The sequence below is a fragment of the Emydura macquarii genome, unplaced genomic scaffold, assembly GCF_026122565.2.
Source record: "Emydura macquarii macquarii isolate MOO-44397 ecotype Brisbane River unplaced genomic scaffold, CSIRO-AGI_Emac_v2 contig_3128, whole genome shotgun sequence".
Classification (NCBI taxonomy): domain Eukaryota; kingdom Metazoa; phylum Chordata; order Testudines; family Chelidae; genus Emydura; species Emydura macquarii.
In genome coordinates, this window is record NW_027133265.1 from 4,567,957 (window position 1) to 4,579,159 (window position 11,203).

The window sequence follows — 11,203 nt, forward strand, 5'->3', positions numbered from 1 at the left end:
CAATAAATCTGTCAGAAAGAAGACAATATATAACTTATAACAGATGACTCCATTGATCTAATCAGGCACTGCAAAGTACTCCATTTAATGTCAGATATATTACACCTTCAAAAAGCACTGATGCTTAATACACTGTGAATCTGACTCACAAAAAGCTATTATTAATTCTGACACCGGGAACCAGTAATTGCTTCAGTTTTGTTTTTAATTACACAAGTTCTTATTACATGCTACATAACTACACTTAACAATTGCTGCCATTAACTAGGGATGGTCAGCCCATTAAAAAAATCTCAAGTATGCATGATTTTCAGGTTCAGATGAATATCACAAGCATATTTGCTACTTCTGTGTAGGCACAGACAGCGCAGAGTAACACTAAGCAGAACTGGAACACTGATGGGGTTGCAAGAGATCATGAAGCAGTATATGTCGCCGCTATGTGATTGACACTCAGCTCTGCATTTCTTGCTGAATCTCGCTAGTAATGTGGATCAGCTGGCCTATCACCGGATGAAAGGGAAGTAGCTGTGACATAATCAAGAAAAAATGGAGCTTATACTGGTATGTTGGAGGAAACAACCACAAGACATAGTGGAAGGGATATTGGCTCCCTCAAGGGAAAAAAGTCTGTCCACATTTTGTTATTGTGATTCAACCCCTGGGGGATTCTGTTGGCGACAGGCACCTGCTAAATAGCCAGGGATGATAGTTAGATGTGACCACAAAAACATTCAAATAAAAGCAGCTAGGATCATGCTTGCTCAAGAGTAAGGGCTCCTTAGCTCCTTATTCCCTAAGCAAGCTTCAAGGTAGCTCCGCCCAATCCTGAAAATGGATACGCCTAATGCAGGATCAGGCTGCAGAACAGCTTGGATGGGGAGGGATTTAATTTATAAAGATTCACCTTCTCGCCTACTGCCCTTCTGTAGCTTCTCATCTTTCTTTCCATGTGTTGTGCCAGGAGAGCTTACTGTAGTCTAAGGCCTCTGGAACTCACAGGTGGATGCAGTCAACTTTAAATTCAGGGATATTGCACATTCTGGACTGATGTTAGGCTGGGCATGCCAAACCTATCCACCCACCCTTTGTTTTCACACTGTTTCAAGATAAAAAACCCAGTTGCCATCCCAAAGTCATTCGTTGTTCAAAATTAAGAAAACTGTAGGAAATAATTATGATTATCCACAGGTTTCAGGAGACACCACAAACCATTGTATTATTGTAGGAGTTGAGCAGAAGCCTTTGAAATGGTCATGCCAGCTCAGTAGAAAGGGATGGTTATGATACAGGACTTCAGTGTGTTATAGACAGGAAGCCACCAGTACAAAAGAGTTATGCACTTAGGGTGGGATTTTCAAAGATGCCTAAGTGACTTAGGTGCAAAATTCCCATCAACTTTCATTGGGACTTTTGCGCCTAAGTCACGTAGGTGGTTTTCAAAATTCCATCCTGAATGATGATCGGCGCATAAGGATTTATCTGCCCAGGATTTTGAATATTTTAATATTTGACTATTTGAATAATGTAATGTTCAGGTTTAGTATCATTTAAGTTTGACTGTATTGACATTAAGCTTGTAAATATGGATATTCAGCAATCAGCAGACGTTGTGGCAGATATGGTGTAGGTGTGCCACGTACTCTGCTTCTACCAGGCGAAGCTGCCATGGAGAGAGAGTCAGGGATTGGAACTATAGTCTTTACATTGCTTGAAGAAAAACAATTGTATCTCGAGGTGGGAGTGTGTGATACAAAGATCTCTTGGAAAAGGATCCCCTGTTCTTTGCAAACAACTCTCACCTCAGACCTGACAAACTCACTTCACTGAAAAGGTCTCACAGGATATTTATCCATAAAGAGTAACCTGTAAGGTATACATGTAAAGCTCGTAACTTGTCAAAATTCATAATCATTGTGAGATGTACGTACAGGTAATATTTAAGGAATAATGAATTTATGTTGAAAGTATGCTTTATGGACTTGGAGTAAAAATTAGTCACCAGGAGATATTATATTATGTCTCGGTGATGGCCCATTCAGGCAGGGAGGAGTTGTCACCCCCACCCTCTTTAGCTGCTGATGCAATGCAGGGCTCACTTGTTTAGCCTTGCTCAGTACCAAACCTTTCAATGGAAAAATCATCAGAGACAACTGCAAACAATCAAAGCCACTTGAAGATAAGAAGGAATAGTACAACAAGACAGGGGTTTGCCCAGGGTATGAATAAAAACAAAAGACTTTCAATGTAACACAGAGGAGGGAGAGATGCTCTAAATCTTTTCACTTAGGAGACTTCTGGAGGAGCATGGTGCTCTCATGAAAAATTGGATCCTGGTTCTTGTGAAGCCAGCTAACTCTGCAACTGACTGAACTTTGGGAGACAACCTACTTTATTCTGATAGGAAACATAGCTATTAATAAGGGTAGACCAAGGTTCACATTTTATAATTTTGTTCTGTATTGTAACCATTTGTTTCCATCACACTCTCTTGTTTCTAGCTAAATCTTGATTCTTTCTTCAATACATCTACTTCTGTTTTATTATAAGTGCTCACAAGTGCTGTGTGGTTTAAGGTAAAACTAGGCAATTGAGCAAACTGCTCCTTGGGGGCACAGGATATGAGATTTCTGTGAATAGGCCGTGTCAGGGAATAGATAGCATAGGGGAATGAGTCAAAGGGACTTGAGGACTGGCGTGTACCTATTGTTAACCTGTAAGGCAAAGTCAGGCCTGGCATAGCTCAGAAGACAGTGCTTGAGTGGCTGCAAGGTTTGTGCTGTCCAGGAGCTGACACTGAGTCACCACGGGCAAGACGCCCTCAGGCTGGAGGTAGGGAGTAAGGTGGATCAGCGTACTGGGGGCCCCGAGAAGCATCACAGAGTATCTATCCTTTCATTGCCCTAACCTTAGCCACATGAAACCTGTGCTCTTTCACATAATTGCTCCCTTTCCCAACTGTCTTGTTTTAGGGAGCAGCCTGCTTAATCTCTCTCTGTTTTGGGTTCATTTATGTTAGTCTGAATTCTAAGAAATAAAGTAGTGTTACATAGCAACCTTCCAGCAAGACAATTTGTTTTTTATGTAACTTCTCTGTTTGTATGCCATGAAACGTAAGTGATTAGTAATGGTATATTTTCCACTTTTTGGCATCCTTCCACAGAGAGGATGCCAGCAGAATTTTGGCCCAAGTCAGTAAGAACAATGCAATTTAATAGCATTAAAATACATTTGCAGCAAATGATTCAAGGTGGTCAACTCAGCTACAAAATAGCATGGCTAGATACAGTTGAAAATAACAGCCTTTTTCTTTTCTTTGAAAAAAAGGAAGCCTTATCTTGCACAGAGAGCTTTGCTATCATGTACATTTACTAATGTAGATACAGATAAACCAACATTCTCTACAGAGTCTAATCTCTGGACATCCCATAAGTAGTAGAACGTTTCTCTGAGAATAGCACAGTCATATTCTGTTCAATAAAACCTAGTCCCAAAAATAAACAGCAAGAGCTTTTGAATAAATTATTAATTTTCTATTTATGATGATTTTAGATTTTCCCTATCATCTGATGGCCTTCTGAAAGTCATAGTCTGCATACAAAAATTCAGACATGCAGAAGGAGAATTTACTAGCTTTTATTTCTCTCACATATACAAACAAAGATGCCATTAATTACACAAACTATGATACTAAGACCACAGTACGGGAAATACTTAAACATGTGCCTATGTGCTGTCCTGAGTAGGCATACTTTCTTGAATCAGGACCTTAATACACTATTGATTATGGCATTGTGAATCAGTAGTATTGCTTTGCCCATTTTTTTCCCTTGGGATTTCATTAAACATTAAAGTCCCCAAAAGTTATTTTTCAGGTTCTTGTGATACCCTAATAAACCTGCACCACATACTATGTAAATAGTACTTTTTTAACAAACTGATGATGTTCATCTCTCTTCTAGTACAGATGCATGTACAATGTAAAAACAAATATAAAATAGAGTAAGATATTCTTTCTAATAGACATGAGGAAACAATGGTGAATCATTTTTTAAACAAATTTGCTTACTTTGTTTGTAAACTGTAACTTAGCAGCTTTCAATTTTCTCAAGTGTCTTGATTCTTTAAAATGACTGTTAACAGGTAGCACATTAGGCCTATTCAGTAGTCAGAATTCTAAATTCAAGGTGAGTTGTTCAGAATCTTTGATTGGATGCAGTTGTAAGTAGGTCACATGGTATTGCTGCTGCTTTGTGATTTGATGAGTGTCCAGTTACATCATTTGCTAGAATATTTTGTGTTATATGAGCACAAAAGAGTCATGGATGCCTCCAAAGTATGTCCTACTATTTGACCCCAGTGGATATTCATGGACACTTGTTAAAATATCCACCATGTGTAATCAGTAACTTTTCATCATCCACACAACCTATCAGCATACAACATAATTAAAATATGCAACATAATCAAGCCACCCCCTTCTCATAGTGCTTGAGAGGATCAACCTTGTGGAATACTCACAGAATGACTCTTGTTCCACCAGTCTGCATTCTGGGAGCCTCAACAGTCCTCTTCTTCTGCAAGTATTTCCTATTCTGAAGGCTGAGTCTCACGAAGTAACAGTGAGATCAGTGGGACCTGTAAAATAAACATCATCTTCTCCAAAGCAAATGGCATTTTAAGACATCATGACTATAAGTAGGGAATTCAGTTCCACAGTTGAAATTCCTCCTTTAAAATGTCCTATCACCTGTGATAAAGTCATTCTCAACTGCCTCGGTATCAAACAGGGAGAGAAGTGGTCCCTAAGGACCCACACCACAGCATAATTATTCTGATGCACTTCTACAATGGTTCAGTGAAATCTCTGAAATTGAAGAGTTTGCAGTGCTCCAAGTCTGCTCTAAATAATTTGATTTTAAGAGCAAACTGGAGCAGTTTCCTCCACAGATGACCCTTTTGCCCGTTCCCTTCCACCTCCCTTCATCCATCACAATATTTTTGCTTTGTTGGCCAGATGTGCTTCTTCTGTCTGGCTGTCTCCTCCACCCTCCCCCTATTCTCATCATTACCACCACCACCAGTGACAGAGGGTGAGATCCTGGCCCCATTGAAATCAAAGTCAGTTTTGCCAGTAATTTCACAGAGTTTATACAAATTCTAGAATATTAGGGTTAATAAAGTACAATTTCTACTAAAATACATTCAAATTGGAGTCCACTTTTTTCTTGTTCACTTTAAAGGGCCTCTTTATTATACTCCCTTCTTTTCTCCCAGTTCCAGGATGTATTTAAAGCTAATGTGCTTCCCTCAGGAAGAGCAGGTTATGATTAAACATATCAGAAGTAGATTTATTTTTAAAGAAACTGGTTTGGGAATGCACTGAATATTTTGGGTGATTTAAACTGAACCAAATTTCTGGTAGACTTCCCTTATGTTTGTACAGTGGCATGTGCGTGCTATGCGAAACAAATAGCTATAATAATGGAGGTCCACCCAATAGCAAAGAAAAAATACACTTAAACAATGTACCAAGCCAGACTGTCAGCTCTTGCAATGCTGTGTGCTGGAAAAGAAATCACCAGAGAACAGGACCATTCAGATCTAATTGTAAATGCACTTTCAAGCGAGTCCTTTTACTTTATTTTTTAATTATTTTATTTTTGCCAGAAACAAATCAATGTTCCACAATCATAGCAAATTATATAATTAAAAGCTCCTACAGTATAATTAAGAGTCTTCATGCGTAGATTAAACATAATTCATTTCCTGGAGGAAGCACGCAAGCCTACATAGAGTAAGGGTCAAGGGAAAGGAAAATTACATTATGAAAAAATTATATCTAGAAAACAACATCAACAACTCTGAAATGATGCTGGGATTTTAAAACACTGTTTTTCACAAAAAAAGACCAATGAGTTTGCTATCAGGCATACATTGGTGTTTAGTTTTCCCATTTCTAAAGGTAAATTATTAAATCCACATAATTCAGAATAATAAAATTAAAATCTTAATTAAGCAGAATAGAGAATCAAATGTTCATCCAAATTAATTTGAGTATTTCTTCTTTTAGAAAAAGATGGCAAATGGCCAGGATAGTAAACATTATTGTGATGGGCTCAGAGTCCAATCCTGTGTCTTTGAATACCCAGAGCTCCCACTAACCAAATCAATCAACTTTTCTATGTTTAAACATGTTAAATCCTTACCATGCTCTCACACAGAAATGATATACTCAGGGGCAGTGCCCTAACTCTCACTTTTTCTTCTTTTACTTGCACTTGAATGACAGGAACGCAACATGAAGCTCAGTACAACTTTCTCCTTCAATATAGGAAATATGGAACATTTCCTTCCAGTATCTCTCTGTCCAAGGTGCTAGTTCCCTCTACCCAGAGAGCCCTGCCCGCGGTCCTTTTATTTCATCCTGGGTTAATGAGCTGCTACTGTTATGAGTCAGCAGAAATCGGTCGGCATTTCCATGCAGCTTTCCAACAGGCTCAGTCAAAAGAACACTCTTTCACACTGAGTATAATGAGCATAATGATTTAATTTTCATTGCAGGGTCTCCTTTTGATTGTGTAGTGTAAAGATGGTCAAATTATGGTTTCCAAACAGGGTTATAATCCTTGCGGTGTTTCATGGTACACACAGTCAATGAATGGTCTTTTAGTAAGTTTATGGTTTTCCAAGATGTACTATGGAAAATGGAAAGCATTATCAAATGTATATTAAAAGCTTGCAGTTGTTACCGAATCTTTTCCCCCCTCCACTTCTTTCTAGCGTGCAAATGATACGTGCTTTCTCCTGAGTTCCAGGAATTTATGCTTCAAAAATATTTTCTTCAACTATTATTATCTGAAATAAAAGAGCTATTTCCTCCCTTCTTAAGTGCACAATATACCAGTTTGGAATATTACAGATTTTTCAGGATGGAACTATGTAGTTTTTTGTAGACCTTTTTTATTAATACTTTTGTATCAAATATGCTCTTTGAGGTGCATACACAAAACTCCTATGGATGCTATTAGGAGTGACACAAATGTATTTGAGGCCAGAATTATGACTAACCTGACCTAAGTACCCTAGTTTTTTGTCACTTCTAATTTGCATATCTTGACCTTATAGCATCATTTAAATATTGCAATGAACTGGCATATGTTTGTGCGTGCACTGCTGCCTTCTAGCATTTGGAGTGTCAGAACCTCTCAACTGAATATTAAGGTACTATAGCACTAATACTAATGGAGAGGCAAGTCAATGCTAGATACTTACATTTCTAGAGTAGGAGGATCAGAATTATACCTCAGATGTTTCCTAGACATACCAAATAACATTGGTAAACAAGCATGACAGCCACTAAGAAGTCATAGACAGCTGCAGATCTGTTATTTTAAGTATTTGGTAGTATTTCTATGACATTTTTCATCACAATATCTGAGTACTTCGCTAACATTAATTAATTTATGCTCTAACTATGTCTGTGAGGTAATGCAGTATTATTCCCATTTTACCTATGGAGAAACTGAGGTGACTAACAATGAGTTTGTTGTGGAGTTGGAAATAGAACCCAGATCTCCAGGAGTGCGGGAATTAGGGGTGCTGGGGGGTGTGGCAGCACCCACTGGCTTGAAGTGATTTCCATCATATACAGAGTTAACAGTTTTGTTCAATGGCTTTCAGCACCCCCACTATAAAAATGTTCCAACGCCACTGTAGATCTCATGACTCCCACTCCTTAACCACAAGACCATCCTGTTACAAGATCATGTCAAATTAAAAGTAACACAATATATATCCAACAAATAGATCCCTATGCATTTGGGAACACAGATGCTAACACATGGGCACAGGCATATTGGTTGGAATCTGTGAAGTGTGCACACAGGTTCTGCAAATTATGGGCCCATGTACATGTATATATAATTTTGGCTGCACATAACTGGAGTGTGTGGAGACGAGTAGTTGAAAATGTGGCATTTGATATGCCCCTGCTTCTAACATGAATACTTCCTTGCATTCAGAAGGGATCAGGTCTCTTGGAAGACTCTTTCAGCATAGTTTATAAATATATCTTTTAAAATAGAGAAACATGCTTAATGATCATTGTATAGTGTCATGGTGTGTATGTACCCCCGTGCTAGTCCAGCAACCAAAGGGTTAATACGGGCACTGCTGGCCACTGCTGATTGGCAGTCTCACAGCCGCTGGGAGAATAAAAGGGCTGGGAAGCGGAAGGGTGGCTGGCCTACTAGAGGAGGGAGCAGGCTGGAGGAAGGAAGAAGCTACCAGCAAGCTACTAAGGAAACATCCATAGACGACAGCCCAGGAGGGGACAAACTGACCGATAGGCTGAGGAGCCTGTTGAGATCCAGGGGAAGATAGGAAGGAGCTCAGGGCACTAGCAGAGTTGAAGAGCCCTGATCCTGCTTATCTAGCTTGAGGGCCCTAAGCTGGACCTCAGTGGAATGGACAGGCCAGGGTTCCTCTACTAACCCCCTGGCGGACTTGGGAGTGAAGAAATGGTTTTCAGAATTCTGGGTACCAGGAACAGCCTGAGAGCCCTGCTAAGCTATGTGAGCCCAGGGGCGGCACCATGCTTGGCCAGAGGAAGTGTCGTTGCACTGATGAGCCATCTCACATATAGCAATAAAGTTGTTTTATTTAATAAATCAACTTCTATTTCTTCTGGACATTTTGTCCTCACTTTTAGGGTTTCACCAGAGCCACACCAGTTTTCACTAGCTGAGGATCTGACTTATGAAGTTCTGCCTATGAAATAATAACTCCTGCCCTCACCCTCCATACATAAGTTATATGACAATACTTAGGGTCACAGTACAGGATTTTTCCCTGTTGTAGCTTTCAGTGCTTTTCCTAGACTATCTCTATCTTTTAATCTAATAGAAATTAAACGTAACTTCTGGTTTTTAACATTCTTGAGTTCTCTTTAAGAAAATGGTATCTTCCTTTATGTTTTCACACTGCAATAGTCATATTATAGAACCACTGATATTTTCAGAATAATGTAAATAGTATTTATACTGAATTGACTGAATTATCAGTCTGCTATTCAGAATGGCCAGATGCAGAAAGCCAACAATTGCAGTGATTTGTTTTCTTAGCCCTTAGAATAAAAAAATGCCATCATATTTGCCATGTTAAGGGATTTATATAGAGATATAAATACAAAAAAATCTTTGTTTAGTGACAGACAAAGATACATCAGGACACACCCCACTAACTCAAACTTGTAAAGCAAGGAAATAATAAGTTAAAGGAAAAGCCTCCTGCATTCCTTGTCACTTTCACATTGCTATAATGTTGTCCAGAACACAGTACTTCATAAGGCTTTCACCTCCACCCTCAACAGATACCATAAAGCACAATATATTTCCTTCCACTTCATCAGACTTGTTCACTAGCAGAAAACCTTAATGATGACCTTAGATAGTCTTCTATGAACTGATCAACACACCTGATTGTCATACATTCCATGTATCAAGTAGGTTATTCTAGCTTTATATTGCCAAATTCATCACTGTAAAAATCATGACACAAATGAACACCATCTCTTAAAACTCATATTAATCAGCGTAGGAGGGGCAACATGTGAAGAAAAACATGGATTCTGGAGGCTGTGGGTGGGTGTGTAATTTTATTGCCAAAGATCTACAAAAAAAGGTGAGACTATCCAATGAAGAACTTCAACAAATGGATCATTTTGGAACTCTTATTATTCCCACTTTATACACCAAATTTTTGTCAAACTACAATAAAAAATTCAAAATCTTCTTCCTGTTTTTTCCCTTTTCATGAGATTTTTACAAAATAAAGGTATTGGGATCCTTTTAAAATGAGAACTTCTGACTCAACCTTAAGTAAGGAGTCATGACAAGCCAAAAAAACCACCCACCCACAAAAAGCTGAATATTAAGGCTCTGACCCTGCCGTGAAATCCATGCAGAGACCCCATGCCTGGTGAGGAGCCATGGAAGTCTACGCTTACAGGACCAACGCCTAAAGTTGTACAATACATTGAAAACACTCATCTGTCAGGAAATATGAAAGTTCAGATTGACTTGCCACCATAACCTTCCTTTAAAAAGTCTCTTGTGCAAATGCACTATGATACAGATTTTAATAATGTGATCTTTTATTATTTCTTAAAAATAAAATGCAATTATGGCAACACATTAGGAATCAATGACATTTCAGATTTAGCTGTTTCTTGACATAACATGAGGGGAATTACAATATTTTATTTTATTTTTTATTTATAACTAAAAACATTTATTCTTTTCACTTTTGCTTTAAATCAGAAAAGTTGAGTCGTTTTGCTTAAACAACAAAAAGGAACCCAGCAAATCCTTTGTCAGAGACAAGGAACAGAAAATGATATCCCAAAAATTTAAAAAAGTTATGAATATCTGAAAACAGTGTTTATTCTAAAAATGTGCTTATACCTTCACTACAGCATAGCCTGCATCCGCTATAATAAAGGAGTTTCATTTTTTCTACTTCAGCCAAGCGTCATAACCACAAAAAGCTGTAGAAAACTATATTCCTTTTTCCTCTTCCACAGTAACATTTCATTGCAAACTGAGTATGAAAAGAAAATGAGACAAGCAGACAAAATAATTAGAAAAGAAACAGTTTTAGATCCCTCTCTTTGTAGAAACAAACTTTCTATAGCTAATTCAAATTACCTAATTCTCTCAAAATCCAAACCACAAGTCATTATCTGTTTTCTCCTGGAAGGAATATTCATTTACTTGAATTTATGTTCCATTGTCTGAAAAATTGCTTGTGATTTGTTTTTTGTTTTGTTTTGTTTTTTTAAATAAAGCTATTGGCAGCAAATAGCAAACAGAAAATTCAGAGAGCAACAGTTTTGTAAATGTCCATGCAAATATGTTTGTAAATAAATACTTTAGACTATCAGCCTTTCTCCAGCTAACTCACAGTGCAATGTATCCTTATGAACTTAATAATATTCACCTGTCTTCACTCCATTATGATGGGATGATAAAGTTATGGAATTCAGATTTCCAGGTAGTGACATAGCATGCTTACAGTATTCTTGAGACTAAAACAGTTCAAGAGGCAACCTTTTTAAACACACTGTAGTATTCTGTAGTAAGGGCCTGGAACATTATGGTAATGCTGTTGTAAACTCTAGTGTATTGGACCTTTACTGTTA